Source organism: Aotus nancymaae, unplaced genomic scaffold, assembly GCF_030222135.1.
Source record: "Aotus nancymaae isolate 86718 unplaced genomic scaffold, 86718_ANA_hifiasm-v0.15.2.pri h1tg000012l, whole genome shotgun sequence".
NCBI classification, from domain to species: domain Eukaryota; kingdom Metazoa; phylum Chordata; class Mammalia; order Primates; family Aotidae; genus Aotus; species Aotus nancymaae.
Window position 1 is genome coordinate 45,770,746 of NW_026988423.1, and position 19,114 is coordinate 45,789,859.

General features: G+C 43.6%; 1 long non-coding RNA gene across 1 annotated transcript in view; it reads left to right on the forward strand.

The window, feature by feature from the left end:
- LOC105715039 (uncharacterized) overlaps positions 1–19,114 on the forward strand; it is an 81,379-nt gene that overhangs the window by 49,848 nt on the left and 12,417 nt on the right. The window contains exon 4 of the long non-coding RNA XR_002478901.2: positions 6,246–6,400. This is a non-coding gene — a long non-coding RNA (uncharacterized LOC105715039). The remainder of the gene's footprint in view (positions 1–6,245; positions 6,401–19,114) is intronic.

Sequence of the window (19,114 nt, forward strand, 5' to 3'; positions counted from 1 at the left end):
AAGTAAAAAATTGGAATTGTTGATTGGTCGGGGTAAGAGAGATGAAATTCTCAGGATGAGGAAAATGCATTCTTCCATGAGTCAGTTTCTTGTGAGCCTGCAGACCAGCTGGTGTCAGTAGTTTTGGGTAGCCTTGTTGGTATGCAGAACCTAAAGGAGAAACTCAAACAGAAAGTTTATCATCTCATAATGTCTTTGATTTTATCTATAGAAGAAATAAAGAGTCTTGGGATAAATAGCAACCAGCTACAAGGAAGTATAACAAAGGGCAAGCTGTCTTAACAAGGACTGCTGATTGTACTGCACGCCTAGCTGGATTTTGTTTTCTCCCCTTAATCAATTTTATAAAATTTTAGTTCAAGGAGAGAACCTCAGACTTTTTTCTGAACCAGTGTGTCCTCAAGGATTCTCATGGTTCTTCTGGCTGTGACTGGACCGTTTTCTGAAGAAGAAATGCTGGTCGAGGTGGAGGAGGGCAGTTGACAGCCTGGCCCATGCCAGCGTCTTTGTTCTTGAAAATGTCCCTGAGATGTCACTGCTGAGGAGTACAGTTAGGGAAACAGAACGTGGATATGACTGACAACCAAAATGAGTGAGTGAGGCATAAGTCTCCTTTTTTTTTTTTTTTAAAGACAGAGTCTCGCTCTGTTGCCCAGGCTGGAGTGCAGTGGTTCGATCTTGGCTCACTGCAACCTCCTCCTCCTGGGTTCAAGCGATTCTCATGCCTTAGCCTCCTGAGTAACTGGGATTACAGGCGTATGCCACCATACCTGGCTAATTTTTGTATTTTTAGTAGAGACGGAGTTTCACCATGTTGGCCAGGCTGGTCTCAAACTCCTGACATCAAGTGATCTGTCTGCCTACTCTTCCCAAAGTGCTGGGATTGCAGGCATGAGACACTGTGCCTGGCCTCAATCATCAAGGTTTATCAAGCCACTTCAGGGCACGTCCAGGGAAAACACGAGCCACAGATAGATCTGTGGCTGTTTTTTAGAAAAGGTTTTCGGTAGGGAGGTTAGCATTTTTTTTCCCCAAGACAGTCTCACTCTGTTGCCCAGGCTGGAGTGCAGTGGTGCCATCTCAGCTCACTGCAACCTCTACCTCCCAGGTTCAAGTGATTCTTGTGCCTCAGCCTCCTGAATAGCTGCGATTACAGGTGCCTGCCACCATGCCCAGCTAATTTTTGTATTTTTAGTAGAGATGAGGTTTCACTATATTGGCTAGGCTGGTCTGGAACTCCTGACCTCAAGTGATCCTCCTGCCTCAGCCTCCCAAAAGTACACCACTACACGCAGAGAGGTTAGTGTTTATAGATTTCCTTAAAGAGGGGGAATGAAAGAGGGGCAGGCAGGCAGCAGATAGCTACATTCCTGAGAGAATTTAGTTAGTTTCTAGTAAATCTACATTTTACATAAGATAATGTGAATGTCTGGAGAGAAAAAGGGGACTAAAGGAAGAGTCAGTTGTGCAGATCTCTCTGAGTAGATGGAAGAAGGAGTCTTGCCTTTGTTCTGCACCTGGGAAGATAAGCGTGTAATCAACATTATCAGTGTGGAGTTTTAGGAGCTAGACTTAGGTTGCAGATCTAAAGTTACAATTTGGGCATGTTCTTGTTTACGGGAGGCCAGCAAAGAATTTGCTTATGAATGATATGGAAGCTGTCCTTCCCAGATGCCTGAGATCTTTCACCTCTCCACGGGCGACCTGGCAGGTGCATAACGTTAGTGAAAGCTATTCATTTGGAAGAGGATGTCGCAATGACTTTCCCTTTTGCAGAAGTAGTTTGGGGGACCCTGAGATTTTTATTTTCCTTTACTTGACTAAGACACAGGAGTAAGCAAACAAAACCCACACACACACCCAGCATTGTTGCTTTAGATAATGTCAGGCTAGTCTCTTCACTGCTTTCTATATTCCATACCTTCCCTGCTGCCAAACTCCCCCTATATTTGTTAAAGAAAGGAAGACAGAAAGAAGGATGGAAGAAGACATATAGCATATTGAACCAGATTGACTCATCATTGCTCACTGCAACTTTGTAGGAAGAAGATGGATGACCCCCCCAGTGAGTAAGCAGGCTCAGAGAGAGCTGAGGGTCCCCAGGTCATCCAGGGTCAGCTCGACTCCATCGTCCCATCATTACCCGATTTGCTTCCTTGAGAGTCTAGAAAACTGAAGATTTTTCTAAAGACAAGAAATTAGAACTGAAACAATCATTGGAGCTATCCAGCTCAAGTCCCTTGGTTTTAAAGACTTTTTTAAAAAATAATCCTGACTGGTACATCGGTGTATTCATTTTCCATTGCTGCTGTAACAAATTAAAGCCGTAAGAAAATCTTAATGGCTTAAAGCAATGCAGAATTATCTTACAGTTCTGGAGGTCAAAAGTCCAAAATACACTAACACCTAGGTGTCAGCAAGGGTTGTTCATTTCTGAGAGTTCTCAGGGAAAGTACATTTTTTTGGCTTTTGCAATTTCTGGAGGTCTCCATATTCCTTGGTTGATGGTCCTCGTGGGGGCCACAGGCTCTTGTCCCCCTAAACATTTGCTGAAATTTCACTGGCACGAAACAGCTTGGTTAATCAAAGAAAGGCATACAAGTTTATTCAACGTGTATACCCAGGAGCCTTCAGAATGAAGACCCAACCCAACAGTAAGAAACAGAAACTTATATTCCATACTGAGAAAGAATGCAGACTCAGCGAAGCCAAAAGCAGGTTATGTCGCTAAATCAGGTTTAGTGGCAAGAAAGGTTATGAGAAAGAGAGAAAGGAAGAGACCTGGGTAGCAAAGGTGATCTTGTTACAAAGATGAAGTCTCCGTCAGAGAGAAGAGGTGGTCAAGGTTTCTTTTCAGATTTTTCCCCCTTTTGTTTTAGATTCAGGGTTATATGTGCAGGTTTGTTACAAGGGTATATTGCATGATGCTGAGGTTTGGGGTACAATGATACCCATCACCCAGGTAGGGAGCATAGCACCCAATAAGTATTTTTTGTTTATTTCTTTATTTTATTTCATTTTTGAGACAGTTTCACTCTGTTGCCCAGGCTGGAGTGTAGTGGCACGATCTTGGCTCACTGTAACCTCCACCTCCTGGGTTCAAGCGATTCTCGTGCCTGAGCCTCTTGAGTAGGTGGGATTACAGGTGCACACCACCACACGCGGCTGATTTGTGTGTTACTAGTAGAGATGGGGTGTTGCCATATTGGCCAGGCTGGTCTTCAACTCCTGATCCCAAGTGGTCTGCCCGCTTTGGCTTCCCAAAGCGCTAGGTTTACAGGTGTGAGCCACTGTGCCTGGCCCCAATAGGTACTTTTTAAACCTTTGCCCCCCTCCCTTCCTCTCCCTTCTTGTATTTCCCAGTGTCTATCATTCCCATCTTTATGTCTGCGTGTACCCAATGCTTGCCTTCCATTCATAAGTGAGAACCTGCAGTATTTGGTTTTCTGTTTCTGAGTTAATTTGCTTAAGATAATGGCCTCCAGCTGCATCTGTGTTGCTGCCAAGGACATGATTTCATTCTTTTTATGCCTGCATAGTATTCCAGGTGTATATGTACCACATTTTTTTAATCTAACCCACCACTGATGGATACCTAGGTTTATTCTGTGTCTTTGCTATTGTGAATAGTGCTGCAATGAACATACAGGTGCATGTGTCCTTTTTAGACTTTTAAAGGTTTCATATTCTCAATCTCTCCTAGACCCAGGAAAGGCATAGAAAGGGGAGGCATGGCTGCATTTACAGAGATTTTCTACCGATGCAAATTTTCTCCATCTCCGTCTGCTAGTCCTGAGGCAGCCATTTCAAAATATGTCAAAGGGATATATTTTGGTGTAAAATATTTCTACTTTCTTCACTCCCTTCCATCTTCAAAGCCAGCAATGGCTTGCTCAATGTACCTCATATAGCATCTTTCTGAAATTGATTCTTCTGCCTCCCTCTGCCCCATGGGAAAAAAAAAAAAAAAGAAGGAAACCCTTATCTTTTTAACAGATGAGTCCATCCAGATAATCTAGTAGGTCCTCCTTATCTCAAGGTCATTTGATTAGAAGCTTTAATTCCATTTGTAACCTTAATTCCCTTTTTGCCATGCCATCCAACATATTCACAGGTTCTGAGGCCTAGGGTGTGGACAAATAATTGGGGAACCATTATTCTGTTTACCACAGCTGGTCAGTTAAGTTTATACCAGTATGGAAAATGTCTCGTTCCCAGATGACGTCCTCTTTCATCCATTTCCAATATTTTCCTGTGAATGAAGAGTAAGATAATTTGCAAATATCTAGTGACTATTCCCTCTTCCAGTGGAATCTGTGAACTTAAGGTTATCCCAAATTGAGAAAAGACAAACAAATCCTAAAAACTTCTCTATTCTTTTGGTTAAAAAAAAAGAGGGGTATACCAGCCTGGACAATATGATGAGACCTCATCTCTACAAAAAATTTTAAAAATTTGCTGGGCATGGTGGTGTATGCCTATGGTCCCTGTTATTCAGGAGGCTGAGGCAGGAGGATCACTTAAACTTAGGAGGTGGAGGCTGGGCTGCAGTGAGCTATGATCATGTCACTGCATTCTGGCCTGGGCAACAGAGTGAGACCGTGTTTTGAAAAAAAAAAAAAAAAGGAAGGTATCTTTTCTATCACAGCAGCCAGGTACCAGCTCATGCAGTAGACAGTCATTACATTCCTTTCTTCTAGGACAAACTGGAGAGGCTATTCTTAGATACTGAGGGGATCTTATTATACCAATTCTTGTAAAGTGCCCTCTGACATCTGAATTTCAAAATTCACGGGTCTACCTGAGCCAAGACTCACTACTTTTCCCCTCTGAGATCACCATTGGCTCCAAATGTTAAAACAGCTAAAGGGAAGTTGCCATTGCACATTGGAAAATGTGTTACAGAATCATGCAAAATGAAGGAGAGTTTTAGGCAGGGATATTAATCTGCATGTGGAGGAAGGAAGGGAGGCAGGGAGGAAGGAAATGAATATATATTGAACACCTACCTAGCACTACACAGTGCAACAGGTCTGCATATTGAGTCACATATTCATTTAACAAATATCTGTTACATCCCTTTTTGATCAATACTCTGTGTAGAGTCTAGGTTCTGGGCATATAGCCCTAAACGAGATGGAGATCTTCCCCAAAAGAGGTAGTGTAAGAGTCAGGCAATAAAGAAATATACAGCTAAAATAAATAATGTCATATGGTGATAAAGAGGCCAAAAGGGATAGAGTGATGGGAGACAGAAGGTGCTGGATGTTGCCCCATGATCCTGGGGGAGGTTGCTCCTATCACCAAAGCTCTGTATGCTACCTGGAGGCATGTGGGATGGAGAGCTCGGTGGGATTCTATCAATTACACAGTCTACTGTTACATGGTCCTTATATGTAAAAATCCCTACAGGTAGGTTGGGCTTCTCCTACCCCAAGTGACAACCCTCAGACACATGATGATGGTGTCTAAAACAGGGTGGTATTAGATATAGTGAACCCCAAGTTACTCTTCAAAGAATCAGTATGTCAGTATGTTAAACTCTCTTATCTTAGAATTTAAAATACAAAAATTAGCCTCGCCACCACACCAGGCTAATTTTTGTATTTTTAGTAGAGACAGGGTTTCGCCATGTTGACCAGGATAGTCTTGATCTCCTAACCTCGTGATCCACCTGCCTCGGCCTCCCGGAGTGCTGGGATTACAGGTGTGAGCCACCATGCCCAGCCCTGAAATCTCTTAAATACCCCTGAGGAGTCAGTTTGAAGAATTCTACAGCAATGGGCAGCTCAATCAGTGGACAGACACAAGAAAGCGGTCTTTACAAAAGAGTGCAGAGATAGTTTAAGGTCATTCCAAAGGGAGATGCCAAACCATCTTCTGTGGCCTTGACTCCTCCCTGGAGAGGAAAGGGTCATGAGTAGCCACAGCTGCTAGAAAGGAAAAAAAAATCACTTGATATCTCTGTTGCCCTCTAGATATCCTTCTTCTCCAGACACTGCAGCCCACGCATGATAAATGGCATTGCTGTTCCTCGTGGTTCACTCCCCTCCTAGCCACAACCTTTGGCATATAATTTTGCAGTTCCTCCCTCCTCTACTTTGGTTAGAGTATCTTTCCTGCCCCATTGATAGAGGGCTCGGCCATGTAAATTGCTTTGGCCAATGTGCTATTCACAGACATGTGCAAACAAGAGCTTGAAACATGCATGTGTCGTTAAACTTTCTGTCTCGCGTTTCCACCAGGGCCACGAGAACATGCTCGGAATAGCTTGCAGGTGATCCAAGGAGGATGACAGCTAAGTAAGGCAACAAAAGCAAATCTACAACTTGGAGCCAAGATCAGCCAGGCTGAGTGCGGATCAGTTGACCCCAAGCCAAGTCCAGGCATGTGAAAAAGAGTAAGTGATTGTTGCTGAAAGTCACTGAATTATGAGGTATTTTCTTACACAGCATTATTGTTTCAATTTGGTGATTGATGCATAAGACTCAACAGAATGTCCCCTGGTACACATCTTGATAGCAACAAATATTCAAATAAGAGCTTTGAAGTATCAGAGGAGGATTTTTTGAGAACATGAGGCCAAGTCTCTCCTGAAACGTCAGCACAGAAAACTGTGCTGAAGTCTTACTAACTAGAAAACACCAGCGCTGACTTAACTCAGCGACTCCAGAGATCTAGGGTCATGCTTTCTTTAAAGCCAGCAAGCTCTGCTCTGCATTTGACCCCTGCTGGACTGAGTTATTTTGGATCTGTTCTTGTGACTCTAGGGCTTAAAATAGTCACTGCTGAGCCATCTGTCTTGGGATCCATCTCACTTCTGAAAGGTATAGCAGCTGTGGCTGAATTGAAAGCAGCTCCTGTTAAGAAAGTGAACAATCTCTCGGCTTTTCTCCATCCTATGAGTGTCCCCAAGGGAGAAAATAAAATAGAGGGCATTTGGCTGTCAAAGAAGGATAAGAGCTTAAGAAATGAACCTGGGAGATGCCGGGCAGATAGCAAACGGGAACTGGGACAGCTGCCAGAGGGCCTGGAAAGGAGCCAGGTTAAATAAAGTTCAGACAAAGATGCTGCCAGCTGGAGGTGGTGAGGGAGAATGGCCCAGGGCGTGGCTGTGGAATAGCAGAGCAGCAAGGCGTGGTAGGAAAGGCTGTGGGGGTCCGAAGACAGAGGTCCCCAGACAAAGACTCAGCGTAAGCACCCACGTTGTCACTGTGTGACCCTCTGCAACTCTGTACAGCTCTCAGCCTGAGCCTTTCCGTTCTTACTGTGAAGTTAATAATATTTATCTCAGGTTGCAAGAGTTCATCGAATGATTCAAACGGGAACCAGATAAACTGTATAGACCTAAGTAAGAATGTCATCGATCCCACACAGGCGAACATGATCATTTCAACAAGGCTAACAGCAGGAACTGCCGTTTCTACTGTTTCATGGTGTATTTCCAGTACTTAGTGCGTAATATATTATATTACTAAAATAGATAATATATATTATACATACAAGACTGTCTTGTATATACAGCATATACAGCTGTATATACAGTCTCTTATGTACAGCAAGACTCTGTCTCAAAAAAAGAATCATTTATTAACTTTAGGATATATAGAAATAGATAAAATATAATACACAGTTTATAGTAATATATAATAATTATGTTATTTTATATAATATATAATAATAATCTATAATTATATTGTTTATATAATATATAATAGTATATTAAATGATTGTATTGTTTTATATAATATATAATGATATATAATGATTATATTATTTTATATAATATATAATAACAATGATTATATTATTTTATATAAAATACAATAATATATATATGATATATATTAGTCTGGCATATACACACATGCTGGAGAGACACACACTCACTCAAAAATTTAATTATTAAATCAGTAAATGCCATTAATACACGTACCAAAAAATGTAATTTCCATTCCTGGAAAAGTAAGAAACAGCCGTTATCGTTATCTAGAGACCCACTGGAAGTTGGGTTCTTATACAGAATAGAGAGCAGCAGTCAACTTGCCTGCCTCACAGTCACATCAGAGCAGAAGAAGCGGAAGGGTGAGTTGCCGGTGCAGAACTCGGGGAAGCTTGTGGTCATGAAGAAGAGGCAGGCTGCTGGAGAAAGTCCCGGTCCTCCGTCTCTGTTTCCTAAAGCTCCTCTCTTCCTTGCTTGCACCCGCTAGGACATAGTGTTTACATAAAGCCTGGTATCGGACAGACCCTGGGTTTCCATTGACAACCTGCCCAGTCTTTGTGAAGTTGCTTAATCTCTTGGCTATGCTTCATTTACTCATCTGTGAAATGGGTATTAACAACCAGCTTACTTCCATGGGAGCAAGGGTCAGCCAACTGCAACCTGTGTGCAAGCTCGGCCCAGCTGCCTGTTTTTCTACGTAGAGTTTTATGGGGACACAGCCAACCTCATTCAGTTACATGTTGTCTATGGCTATTTTTATACTTCAGTGGCAGAGCTGAGCTGAGTAGCTACAACAGGGACCAGATGACCTGCAAAGCGTCAAATAGTCACTATCAGGCCCTTTATAGAAAGCGTTTGCTAATTCCCCAACAAGGTAACACACATGAAACCCCTAACACAGAATCTGGCTGGGTACAGTGGCTCAGACCTGTAATCCCAACACTTTGGAATCTGAGGTGGGTGGATCACTTGAGGTTGGGAGTTCAAGACCAGCCTGGCCAACATGGTGAAACCCCGACTCTACAAAAATACAAAAATTAGCTGGATGTCTTGGTGTGCGCCTATAATCCCAGCTACTCAGGAGGCAGAGGCAGGAGAATCGCTTGAACCCAGGAGGTGGATGTTGCAGTAAGCTGAGACCGTGCCACTGTGCTCCAGCCTGGGTGACAGAGCAAGACTCCATCTCAAAAAAAAGAAAGAAAGAAACACTTCATGTTCTGGAATGAGCTGAATATTAAAGTTTTCCCCTTGCAATTGCACTCAACCCTACTTGGACTTCAAGTAAGCTGGGCATTGATTGTCCATTAACTTGCAGCCATTGATTTAGTCCTATTCAAGAATTATTTATGGAGCAGGAGACTGAGGCATGAGAATCACTTGCACCTGGGAGGCGAAGGTCGCATTGAATCAAGATTGTACCACTGCACTCCATCCTGGGCAACAAAGCAAGACTCTGTTTCAAAATAATAATAATTATTATGTATTGACTTTATGAGCTAGCATATTAGTAATGAACTCCCAGTTTTATTGTTTTATTATCAAAATAGACTCATAACTCAACTATCATTTATCAAGGACAGGCTATCTGTCAAGCATTGTGCAAAGGTTTTTATATACAACTGGCTCTTTGTATTTGTGGGTTCTACATCCATGGATTCAACCAACCAACCAAGAATCCACAATATGTGGGAGGCTTACGCTTGTGATCTCAGCGACTCAGGAGGCTGAGGCAGGGACGATAATTTGAGCCCAGGAGTTTGAGGCTGCTGTGAGCTGTGATGGTGCCACTGCACTCCAGCCTGGGCAACAGAGAGAGAGAGACTCAGTCTCTATCAAAACAAACAAACAAACAAACATTAAACAAAAGACAATGAAAAATACGAATTAAAAAAAACTATACAGTGTAACAACCATTTACATAGCATTGACATTGTATAAGATATTAGAAGCAATCTAGAGATCATTGAAAGTGTACGGGAGGATGTACGTGGATTATTTGTAACTATTACATGACTACATCGTTTTGTAGCATAAGGAACTTGAGCATTCTTGGATTTTGGTATCTGAGGTGGGTGGGGACTGGAAGGTGGAAGACAGGGGTCCCGAAACCAATCCCAACGTGTATCAAGGGAGAACTGTACATGGTTTTATTGAATCCTCAGAACAACCCTTCATGGTTTTAGAGTTGACTGTGCAGAGACCCAGCAGCATTAGGTGATATACCCAGGGCACAGAGCTAGCAAGAGGGTCAAAATTTGAACCAAGTTGGCTGGGCGTGGTGGCTCACGCCTATGATCCCAGCACTTTGGGAGGCCGAGGTGGGTGGATCACGAGGTCAAGAGATCGAGACCATCCTGGTAAACATAGTGAAACCCCGTCTCTACTAAAAATACAAAAATTAGCTGGGCATGGGGGTGCATGCCTGTAATCCCAGCTACTCCAGAGGCTGAGGCAGAATTGCTTGAACCCGGGAGGCGGAGGTTGCGGTGAGCTGAGATCACGCCACTGCACTCCAGCCTGCACAACAAAGAGCAAAATGCCATCTCTTTTTTTTGTGACAGAGTCTCACTCCATCGCCAGGCGTCAGGCTGGAGTGCAGTGGCGTGATCTCGGCTCACTGCAACCTCCGCCTCCTGGGTTCAAGGGATTCTCCTGCTTCAGCCTCCCAAGTAGCTGGGACTACAGGCACGTACCACCACGCCCAGCTAATTTTTTTGTATTTTTTGTAGAGATGGGGTTTCACTGTGTTAGCCACGATAGTCTCCATCTTCTGACCTCAGGTGATCCACCTGCCTCGGCCTCCCAAAGTGGTGGGATTACAGGTGTGAGCCACTGCGCCTTGCCTGTTCCTTTACTTTCTTAATAAACTTGCTTTCACTTTACTCTGTGAACTTTCCTGAAATTCTTTCTTGCCTGAGATCCAAGAACCCCCTCTTAGGTTCTAGATCAGGACCCCTTTCTGCTAACAAGACGATAGGCTGACACCAGTTTGTAGGGTAGCTCTGGGGGAGGAGTAGACGAGGACCCCTTCTAAAGAAAACCAAATCCCCTAAATAAGAATGTTTAAATTCTCCTTTAGCAGAGACCCTTGAAGCCAATCTACGCTTTAAGATAAAGTTTTCCACTCCACAAGATTTAATGACGTTATGTATTTTCAACCTGCTTTTCCTGGCAAACTTCTAGAATGTAGTAAATCTTCCAGTGTTGAAAGGTAGCCACAGGTAAGTTTTCTGTGTCCAGTTGCCCAAAGTGAAGCTCTGTCTAAACATTACCTTCAACCGGGTTGACTTCTGTGTCTTCCTAGTGTCTCCTGAGAAAGCTGGCTATTGATGGTGGTTTGATTCTGATACAGGAGCTAAAAAGAAATAGGCAGATAGTGAGGGGAAGAGAGCCCTCGGTAAGGTTTTTCTTGTAACAAAAAAGCAGCCCCCAAATAATTTCTTTGCTAACCAACATCAGCCTGTGAAATCAAGCTGCAGACATAGAAAAGCAAGGTAGAAGCTTGCATGAGTGAATGCCAGCAGCTGTCCCAACAGTAAAAGGCCAGGTTGGTCTAGACATCTAGTAGGTCATGACTTACAAGTATTTCTTCAGCCTTGGTCATGCAACTGTTGATCTCCAGCCTCTTTTTGCTGGAATCGCTTTGACCTTTGAGGCGGCCTGACTGAAAAGGACTGAAGATGACCCACAGCTGCCCAAGATGCCCCTGCCTCAGCCTCCTGAATAGCTGGGATTACAGGTGCCCGCCACCACTCCCAGCTCATTTGTTTTTTGTGTTTTTATTAGATATGGAATTTCATCACTAATCATTTATAACAAAGAGCAGCCCGTAACATCAAGCTGCAGACATAGATAAGCAAGCTAGAAGCTTGCATGTGTGAAATGTTGCCGGTGTGCCAATCAGAAAAGGCTACCTGGTCCCCATGGTGCCAGCCAGGTAGAGAACGCATCTGCATAATGAAAGATTAGGTTGGGATGGCCAGCCTCTTCTCGCGCTAAGTAAATGGCACAACTTGTCCAACCAATCTTTTGGGTCCTATGTAAATCAGACAGCACCTCTTCAAGCTAGACGGTAAAACCCCAGGCATTTCCTTGGAACTGGAAGACCCACTCAGGAGTGCCTGTATCTCTGCAGGAGAGAGACCTCTTCTCTTTCTCTCACCTATTAAACCTCTGCTCTTAATCTCACTCCTTTTGTGTCCTTAGCGTAAGTCAGCAAACCTCAGGTTGTGTCTCAGACAAACAATGCTGCTTCTGTGACGGGCTGCAGCAGAAATCATATGCGTGTAGGCCCATACCCGACATTCAGATTCAGTGATTTGGGATGAGTCCTGGGCAGATAGAGATTATAAAAAGCTGTGCAAATAAGCTGATTCACATCCCTGGTTGAGAGCCACTAAACTAAATCTTGCAAAGGTTTACTTTTCTCTTAACTTTCCTGTGTGCCTCTGTGTGACCTGTGATTGTCTGATACTCTTTTAATACATGAGAGATGGCTGGGCAACATAAGCGGCTAAAAACATCAACCGATGCCGAGATTCTTGGAAGCGGTTTGGATAAGGTTTCCGCGGCTGAGGATGCGGAAACCCACGATTCGTGGCCTGTGAACTGTGAGTTTCCAGAGTCTGTTTAAAAAATGCAACTGAGACTCTCACCCCATAAGTGAAGGCGAGTGATTGAAAAAATGAAGAAAGAGTTGACTTCAAATCACTGTGCTATTTCCAAATGTCCGCTGATGAGTAATGACTTACTAAGTGGTTGTTTCAGAAAGAAAAGAAGGTATACGCTTTTTCCTCCTGCATTACGTTTACGTAAGGAGAAATATTCTAAGAGTTTGCTGAAACTGGAGCAGCAGTAACAACATTTGCATGCTGGTTTTGTAGGGCAGAAAGCTGAGCCAGCCAGCCATTTTGGAAATGGAGGCTGGGATTGAATTATGTGGTCTTGTGGTCATGTGAGAACTGTTCTGTCACCGCTATCCCTTTAAACTTTCTTTCAGGGGGTATTTTGGCCTTGTGTGAGCATCTTTATCTCTGGCAAGCTCCCTTCCTCTCTTAGATAATAGAGATTATCTCCTGGAATTACAAGGATGACTTCTCCGCAACAAATCCTGACATCATTTGGCACTTAGATCTCAATAGCTTGGAAATCTGGGCCACATCAGAGTGACAAAGCCCAGCTTCTTGGTGTCACCTGGGGCCTTGCCAACTAGTGATTCCCGTGGTTCTGGAGAGAACCCTCTTGCCTAGGAGAGAATTCCTGGTGTTTGATATTTATAGGAAATGGCAACCTGGTTTTGTTTACTCTGACTATTCAAATCTAGGAAAAAGCAGGTGTCCTACAGAGACCAGCCTCATTGGGGCACCATGAAGACATGAGAAAGAAGCTGACCAAAAAGACAAATTGTGCGCAGGTGCCTTGGAGTCAGACAGATCAGTGTTCAATTCCTGAACACCTGGCTGAGTAACTTTACCAAGAACCTCAGTTTCCCTTGTAAGGAAACAAGGACTCTTCACAGAAATTCTGTTTTTTCTTCCAGAAACTTAATAGAGTGGCACTCCTCCTATCCCATCCTCTTTGATAATAGGCACGGTCAGATGACACGCTTGGCCAATGAAACAGAGGCACAGCAGAACTGGGTCACTTCTGGCTGTGAGCTGAGAGACAGCTTGTGATTCACCTGCTCGCTCGCTCTCTCTCTCTCTTTCTCCCCGCCCCCCCCCGCCCCCGCATCCCTGAGACTAGCAAGAGTGACTGCTCCATTTCCTGTGTCTTGGAATCAGAAAATCTGGGCACTAAGCTATAAGCTGATCAACAATTAGAAATGTGGTGTGACTAAGAATCTGTTGTTGTTATAAGTTGCTAAGATTGGAGGGATGTTTGTTACCACAGCACAAGTTAGCCTGTCCCGACTGATACAAGGATCAGTCTGTTTTCGAGGAGATGGAGATAGAGGAAAATTAAAGGGCATGAAGGAATGAAGGACGTCCCATCTCAAAACATACCAGATTGAGATCTTGATTATTTCAAGTGGTAAACATTGGAGAAATTGGACTTTCAGAAAGAGCTTGCTAGCCTGTCTCTTCCTGCATGTAGCAAGCATGAAAGATTTCTCATACCAGGGTGAGAAAATAGGCTTGTCACCACAGACTTGGAATGGAAGCCTGCAAAGCACCTGAATAAATGTACTTAATTATGTAACCCATGTTGCCCCCATCTCTACTAAAAACACCCAAAAAGTTAGCTGGGTGTGGTGGCGCGCACCTGTAGTCCCAGCTTCTCAGGAGGCTGAGGCATGAGAATCGCTTGAACCTGGGAGGCGGAGGTTGCAGTGAGCAGAGATTGCACCATTGCACTCCAGCCTGGGCGACAGAGCAAGATTCAGTCTCAAAAAAAAATGATGTATCCTTATCTCCAACCTCTTTTTCACTCCCCTGTACATCTCCTAGTAACTCCCCTAGAAAATGTACTGCCCCAGCCAGATTTTCTTTTTCCTGCCTTTTCTTCCCAATTTTGTCATTCTTTGACTAAAAAGTACAAAGGCATCTTGTTTTCACCACTTCTTTGGGTTTCACCCTCTCGAGAAGATCCCCATGTACACGTGAAACCAAGAAAACGTGTATACATTTCCCTTGCTCATCTGCCTGGTGTCAGTTTGGTTTCTAGAGCCATCTATAAAGCCCACCCGCTAAGAGATAAAGGCATGTTGGAGGAGATCTCTGACTCTTCTAAAAAAGCAGAGTGGCAAAGCGTCCTGCGTGGTGTTTGGCTTATAGAAGGTGATTTATTTATTCAGTCTTTAAGATCCTGCTACGTACCAGATGCTTGGGACACATCGGGATATAAAACAAAAAGTGGTCTCTGCTCTCTCTCTCTTTTTTTTTTTTTACTATCTAGAGTTGATTCCTACTTCCTAGACATTGCTATTGTATGGTTCTTTGTTTGTTTGTTTGTTTTTGAGATGGAGTTTGACTCTTGTCGCCCAGGCTGGAGTGCAGTGGCATGATCTCGGCTCACTGAAACTTCCGCCTTCCAGGTTCAAGTGATTCTCCTGCCTCAGCCTCCCAAGTAGCTGGGATTACAGGTGCCGGCCGCCACAACCAGCTAATTTTTTGTATTTTTAGTAGAGATGGGGTTTCGCCATGATGGGCAGGCTGGTCTCAAACTCCTGAACTCAGGTGATCCACCCGCCTATTATTGTATGTTGATAACAGACTCTACTTGCATAAATGCTGGAGTAGGGAGTTATGTGCAGTCTTGCAGAGGAAGACCCAAGAAGAAAGACCTTTAAATGCATCATGGCAGCCCCATTCATTCTTTTTTTTTTTTTTTGACACGGAGTTTCGCTCTTGTTACCCAGGCTGGAGTGCAATGGCGCGATCTCGGCTCACCGCAACCTCTGCCTCCTGGGTTCAGGCAATTCTCCTGCCTCAGCCTCCTGAGTAGCTGGGACTACAGGCATGCACCACCATGCCCAGCTAATTTTTTGTATTTTTAGTAGAGACGGGGTTTCACCATGTTGACCAGGATGGTCTCGATCTCTTGACCTCGTGATCCACCCGCCTCGGCCTCCCAAAGTGCTGGGATTACAGGCGTGAGCCACCGCACCCGGCCCCCCATTCATTCTTAAATGCTAAAACCACACTGGAATTGTGTACAAGGCAATGTCTTCATGAAAGAGCATTGTATGTACACAGTTGTGGAAAATTGTGTCAATACTGTCTTTTGCAAAAGAATATTGATAATAGCTGCTATTTATTTTGCACTTGCGATGCTCCAAGATTTGTGCTAATGTTTTCTATGTATTATTTCATTTAAAAGGGTCCTCACAAGAGTATGATGAAATGATATTGTTATAACGATTTTGTACACGAGGCAATTAAGGTTAGAAACTAACTTACTTACCCAAGGGAACAGAACTGAAAAGTGGCAGAGTCTGAGTTTAAATCCACATCTGATACAAAAATAAAAACATGTAGGTTACAGGCATATAATACGATCTCAACTGGAAATACAAATAGTACACTACTATTGTTTTCCATATAGAAGTGCTTTAAAAAATAGGCTTGAAGTTCAACAGCTGAGTCTTTTGCAAAAAGTGTATTACACACAGGTTGCAGTAGTTTGGCTAGATATATTTTTGTTGTGGTGGTTGTTCTGGAACCTTCATAATCAGTCTTGGCAAAACGATCTGTGTACAAAAACAGAGAATCATTCCAGATGCTGTTTGTCAATCTTAAGGAAAAAACTCAGCTGTGGTAAAATTCCCGTAAGGCTAGCTGCTTAGGGCCACCACAGGGAAGGTGAATCTCTAAGGTGCAGGGATAATTCAATAAGGCTGTCATTGCTCACCCACTCCACCTCCATCCCCGAGGGTGCCGGGAATGCCCCCAACCAAGAGCTGGGAGCAAGGTGGATGCCAAGAAATGATCCTGATGTTATTTGGCTCGTGGAAGACTCAGAGAAGGTGCTGTCAGAGCCTCGCTGCCAGTGTCATCCTCACTGGGTGGTTTCATCCTGGGAGGAAGACAGACACCAGCAGGGTTCTAAAAACATGATTTTCTTTCCTGGTTTGACTGACAGGAACGAGGTGACAGAAACAGTGGGGTTTCACATAAAATGATGCGTCTCCCTTCGTGTTATTCCAGCAGCGGAGTTGCCAGTCTGACATTCACAGTAACTCATCCTGACCAAAACAGGGCTCATTATCTCTCCTTCCTCCGTCTTCCCTCTCTTGGTGAATAGCATCACCATATACTGAGTCACCCCAGCTGGAGAGCTAATAAGTGGGCAAGAAGGAGTAGAAAGTCCTGGGGATGTGAAATTAGAAAAGCAGGATTTAATCGGCATCTTTACAATGGAGAGAGAGACTTGGGGAAATTAACCAAACCTCTCAGAACTCCACCTCCCCCTCACATGGGAATTATCGTGACTGTGATAATAACCCCGTCCAGCATTGCGTTGGAATTTCTTTTTCTTTTTCCTTAGTCCAGTGATTCAACTGCAGTGGCTCCTCTTGTATTGCTAGATCTGAGCTCTGTGACGCCCGTTTTCCCATCATTGTCTATGTGTGCTGGGCGCTTCAGAGGTATGGGCTTGTAGATCCGACTTCCCCACACACACAAGTCTGTCCTTCATTCCACTGTAGCTGTGCAAACTTCCACTTTTTGAGGGAGCATGGGAGGATCATCAGCTTTATCTATGTAATTATTTATTTTTTGAGCCGGAGTTTCGCTTTTGTTGCCCAGGCTGGAGTGCAATGGCACGATCTTGGCTCACCACAACCTCTGCCTCCCGGGTTCAAGCGATTCTCCTGTCTCAGCCTCCTGAGTAGCTGGGATGACAGGCATGCACCACCTCTCCCAGCTAATTTTGTATTTTTAGTAGAGACGGGGTTTTTCCATGTTGGTCAGGCTGGTCTCAGTCTCCCGACCCCAGGTGACCCGCCCACCTCGGCCTCCCAAAGCGCTAGGATTGCAGGTGTGAGCCACTGTGCCCAGCCTCCTTTATTTATGTTTATGTTATTTTTAATTTTTGTGAGTACATAGTAGGTGTATATATTTATGGGGTACGTGAGATGTTCTGATACAAGCATGCAATGTGAAATAAACACATCATGGAGAACAGACTATTCATCCCTCAAGCATTTATCCTTTGAGTTACAAACAATCCAATTACCTTCTTCAAGTTGTTTTAAAATGTAAAATTAAGGGACTGTAAATTAGTTAAGTCATTGTGCAAGACAGTGTGGCAATTCTTCAAAGATCTAAAGACAGAAATACCATTTGACCCAACAATCCTATTACTGGGTATATACCCAAAGGAATATAAATCATTCTATTATAGAGGCACATGTGTGCATATGTTCATGGCAGCACCATTCACAATAGCGAAGACATGGAATCAACATAAATGTCTACTGATGATAGACTGGATAAAAAAATGTGGCACATACATGCCATGGAATACTATGCAGCCATAAAAAAGAACAAGCTCATGTCGTTTGTAGGGGCATGGGTGGAGCTGGAGGCCATTATTCTCAACAAACTAATGCAGGAACTAAATACTGCATGTTCTCACTTATTAGTGGGAGCTAAATGATAAGAACACATAAACACATCGGGGAAAACTACGCATCCTGGGGCCTTTCAGAGGGTGGAGGGTGGGAGGAGGAAGAGGATCAGGAAAAATAACTAATGGGTACTAGGCTTAATACCTGGGTGATGTAATGGTCTGTATAACAAATCCCCATGACACAAGCTTACCTGTGTCACAAACCTGCACTTGTACCCTGAACTTAAAAATAAAAGTTCAAATAAATTAATAAATAAATAAAAATAAAAATAACTTAATGAAAATAAAATGTAAAATTAAGTTATTGTTGACTATAGTCACCCTGTTTTGCTCTCAAATAACAATTATTAGTCATTCTATTTTTGTACTGGTCAAACTTCCATTTTTAATAAAATGTATTGATTTTATGATTATAGAAGGAATATACATTTTTGTTAAAAATGGAAATATAGGCTGGGTGCAGTGGCTCATGCCTGTAATCGCAGCATTTTGGGAGGCAGAGGTGGGCAGATCACTTGAGGTTAGGAGTTCAAGACCAGCCTGGCCATCATGGTGAAACCCTGTCTCTACTAAAAATACCAAAATTAGCCAGGCGTGGTGGCGCACACCTGTAGTTCCAGCTACTCAAGAGGCTGAGGCAGGAGAATCACTTGAACCCGGGAGATGGAGGTTGTAGTGAACCAAGGTCGCACCACTGCACTCTAGCCTGGGCGACAGAGTGAGACCCTGTCTCAAAAGAAAAGAAGATATAAAAAGTCCAACAAACCAACGAAAAAGAATAAAAGCATCCTACAACAACAGGCTGCAGAGACAGCCACAGATGTCATATTGTTAGGCTCATTTTCTGTGGATGCTTTAAGAACACTTTGAAATGAACAGCCCTGTGACAAATGCATCCCCATTACAGGAAGAAGTCCATCCCAGAGGCAGGGTGAGGCACAGGGTCTGGAACGAGAGGGCTCCCGCTGCCTCGGAGGAGTCAGGGTCTGCTCACGTGGGCATCAGGAGTCCTAAGCAGGGAGAATAACTTCTAGCCTAAATCACAGCCCCCGGCCTTCCCACCACAGGAGGATGCTTCCATAAATTGTATTCAGAAAAAAAAAGAAGCTCATTTCAGTCAAAGACAAACCGTAATATAAAAGAGACCAAGATAGAAGGTATAAAGGAAAACAGGAGGAAAGGGACAGAGGGAAACGGCAAATGAGAAATGCATGGAAGAAAATAGGGTCTTTGGCAAGAGGACCAGTGTCACCAGGCTTTCATTCAGTAAAGAAAAGCTTAATGAGGCATTTATAAAACCATAGCTCAAGCAGAAAT